A 4,351-nucleotide genomic window follows, 5' to 3' on the forward strand; every position below is an offset into this window, starting at 1 on the left:
CATGTATAAGTCTTTCACCTCCTTTGTCAGATTTATTCCTAAGAATTTTATTGTTTTGTATGCAATTTTAAAAGAGATTTACTTTACTTTCTTTTCCTGTTAGTTCATTGTTAGTGTAAAGAAATGCAACTTATTTTTGTATGTTAATCTTGTATCCTGCTGCCTTGCTGAATTCTTTTATTAGCTCTGGTAGGTTTTGTGTGTGGGTGTGTGTGTGTGTGTGGAGCTGTTTACTGTTTTTGACATTATATTTTATATCCTTTTGGTTTGTGTCTACGTGAACTATTAGTAAATATAGATAATTTTACTACCTTTGTCTTTTGACCCTCCTTTTGGCTTTATAAGTTGTTGATCTATTACCTTTACTATATATATTTGCCTTTACCAATTAAAATTTTTCATCTCTTAATTTTCACATTTCCGGTTCTGGTCTTTCTTTTCCACTTACAGAAATTCCTTTAATATTTCTTGTAAATCTGATTTTGCGGCACTAAACTATTTTAGGTTTTACTTGTTAGTAAAACTTTTTCTCTGTCTTCAAATCTGAATGACAGCCTTGCTGGCTATAGTATATTTGTCTGTAGGTTTTATCATTTTGTCACTTTAAATATATTGGACCACTCCCTGCCAGCTTGCAGGGTTTATGCTGAAAAGTCAGCTGACAGTCTTATGGGAGTTCCCTTGTACATAACTAGGTGATTTTCCCCTTGCTGCTTTTACAATTATTTCTTTATCTATTTTTATGTTATTTTAATTACAGAGCATCTTGTTGTGGATCTCCTTGGGTTCATATTGTTTGTGATTCCCTATGCTTCCTAGACCCCCATGTCTGTTTTCTTTTCCAGGTTAGGAAAATTTCAGCTGTTATCTCTTCAAATGACTTCTTTACTCTTTCTCTCTCTCTTCTCTTGCTGGGACCGTATAATGCAAACATTAGTATGCTTGATGTTGTCCCAGATGTCTCTTAAACACTCCTCATTTTTTCAAATTCTTTTTTTTCCCCTGCTTATCTTGTATCTTTCCCACAACTCTGTGTTCCAGTTCAAGGATCTATTTCTCTGTTTTATCTAATCCACTACTGATTCCCTCTAGTGTATTTTTTTTTAAAATTTAAGTTATTGTATTCCTCAACTCTGTGCGGTTCTTCTTTATGTCTTTCTTTAACTCTTCATTAAACTTCTTGCTGTGTTTGTCCATTCTTCTCCAAGCGCACTGGGCATCCTCACGAGCATTGCCTTGACCCCTGTATGAGGCAGCTTGCTTATCTCCACCTTGCTTAGTTCTCTTATGGGATTTCACCTTGTGCTTTAATTTGAAATGTATTGCTTTGCTGCTTCATCTTTCCTAATTCTCTGCACTTGTTTCAGTGTGTTAGGTGGATTGGTTAGACTTATTGAACTTTGAAAAGTGCCTTATGCAAGAGTTGACCTATGGGGCCCAGTGGCACACTCCCTTCTGGTCAGCAGAGCTGTACGCTTTAGGGCCGCTCCCTCTGTAGACTGAGTGGGCCACTGTTGTGGCAGCGCCCTGCTAAGCAGGGCTGGCTTCTGGCCCAGCTGGTTGTCGGGCCCTGCCGTGAGTAGAGCCTGCCAGCTGATGCTGTGCTGCCGCGGGTCCTGGCGTGACTGGCTTTAGGGTCTGGCACTCTCAGGCCTGGTTCCAGCCTGAAGGGCAGGGCTAGCTGCTGTGGCACCTGGCTGCGATGTCAGAGGGTCCTGGGGCTGCTAGTGCTAAGGAAGGTTTTTCTGAAGTCCATTGCATTAGTTTGTGTCCTTCAAGAAGCAGACACCAAGGTGCGATTAGACAAGACAGAGGTGCATTGGGGGGCAGGGCAGGGGGAGAAGAGAGCCTTCAGACTCTGATGTAGATATATCACCTAGAGGAAGAGAGAGGGGAGAAGGCTTGGTATGGGAAGAGCCTCTGACGCAGGAAGGCTTGGGCAAGGCTGATCAGAAGCCTCACGCCCAAGCCCCCTGTTGGAGGAGTAACATGTCCTGCTGGATGGGCTTGCTTCCAGCTCCCATGGTGCTCTGTCATCGCCTGGGAGCAGTCAGATGAAGCAGGACCTTGGTGAAAATGTGGGGGACCCAGGTGATAGCAGCCACAGCTGTCAGTCAATTACGCTGTCTGCAACAGGAGAGCGAAGCAGAGTGCTTGCATATTTGCAATATAAATACCCACAAGCACTGTAGGAAGACTGAGGATTCCTTCCAACAATATGTGAAAATAAAATGAAATCTAATCTTTTGAAATGAAATTCATTCTAAAGCCAGGAACAAACTGTATGAATTATTTAAGTTATTTTCTGGGCTGAAATTTCATTACTATACAAATCTATATTGTGATCTAAGAGCTGATGAGATTTTAAGAGCAAAATCACAGCTGGAAATGAAAGATGTTCAAACTGCATGAGTGTTATTGAGCATGTACCAGACGATTATGTAGAAGCAGTATTTAGAAGTCAGTCTGGAGGTGATGCTGACTGGTGATAATGATAGTGTACTCATACACAGAATAACTTCAGCCATCTAATTGCTCTGCTAGAGTCACATGATAAATGTACCTGGATACAAATCAATGGGAAATGGTCCCCAGAATAAAGCATTGAAGAAAGCCTTGTGCACTAAAGAGAACAGTGCTTGCAGGACACAGCCAGCAATAATGCTGACATTAGAGCACAGAGTCGAGGCAGCAGAATTCTAATGATAAAGGTGGCTCTGGTAGATGAATGAGCTACTTTCTGGCTTAAAAATGTGCTATTTTGGCAGGTGCCATTAGGCTCAGAAATACTATCTCTTCCACAGAACGACTCTCTATGTCCTGGGGTAGAAGAATAAATGCCTGCTCCCTCTACTGAAGTCCCAAGTCAAACCAAAGCCCTGCATCCATGCAGTCAGAAATCCTAACAGATAAACCCATGCATCTCTCTTCCTCAAGATCTTTCAGAGAGAAATATGGATAATGCCAGGGGGAAAACATCACTTACAAAATAGGACACCACAAGATGCCCATGGCTTCCCTAATGAGCTTAATGAATGATAACCTCTCTTTTTTTTCACTGTCTCTAAGATGGAAGTAGCAGTTCATGGCCATTTTTGTTTTTGAAACAATTAAACAAAAACATCTATAGCAGAGAGATGAGAAATGTACCATGGCATCTATTACTTATAAATATATTATTAAGTTAATACAAATTACTTTGCAATAGTAACACCTTTTAATTAAACAGATACTGGTCTTGAAGTTCTGCATCTTTTACTCACAGCCTTAAAAATAATCACTTCTTTTATTTAAGATCTTATATAAAGATTGCGTTCTCCTTTGACTATAGCTATAAATTATTGTCACATAAATTTACAATTACAGAGGCAATAAGCCTTTATTGACTCATGGGTTTATTCAACATTTCTTCCCTCAATATGGATAGCGAGACAAAACCTAGGTACCAAACAATGCAATAAGAAGTCAATGTAGTCTATATTATTTTTATTTTTGAGCTATAAGACATCCTATCATACACTTTGAGAAAGAATCCCATGTCTGTTTAGGGCTTTCCACCTCCCTCCCTTATAATCAGGATGTGTGGTTCCTAGCAAGTTACTCTAATCCAGACCCAGTAATGGAACAAACGCACAATGATTATGAACCAAGCATCTCATTCTATTCCCTGACACAAGGTGGCTTGGGGATGCATACGTGCTCCTACCAGGTCAGTCAGAGACAATGCAAGTATTATTCTTTTTATTGAGGTAATGTTTGATTTACAACATTATATTAGTTTCAGGTGTACAACACAGTGATTCCAAATTTTATAGATTATACTCATTTTATAGTTATTATAAAATATTGACTATACTCACTGTGCTGTACAATATGTCACTGTAGCTTATTTATTTTGTGCATAATAGTTTATACCTCTTAATTGCCTACCCTTAACTTGACCTTCCCACTTTTTGTCTCCCCGTTGGTAATCACTAGTTTGTACTCTCTATCTGTGAGTCCACTTCCTTTTTGTTATGTTCATTAGTTTATTTTTTAGATTCCACATATAAGTGAAAATATATAGTATTTGTCTTTCTCTGTCTGATTTATTTCAGTTAGTGTGACATCCTCCCCGGTCCATCCATGTTGCTGAAAATGGCAAAATTTAATTCACTTTTATGACTGAGTAGTATTACATTATATATATTGTATATATATGTGTGTGTGTGTGTAATATATATATATATATATATATATGTATGTATATATATATATATATACACCACATCTTCTTTATCCAGTGATCTGTTGATGGACACTTAGATTGCTTCCATACTTTGTCTATTGTAAATAACGCTGCTATGAACAT

Source organism: Vicugna pacos, chromosome 24 (genome assembly GCF_048564905.1).
Source record: "Vicugna pacos chromosome 24, VicPac4, whole genome shotgun sequence".
Classification (NCBI taxonomy): Eukaryota; Metazoa; Chordata; class Mammalia; order Artiodactyla; family Camelidae; genus Vicugna; species Vicugna pacos.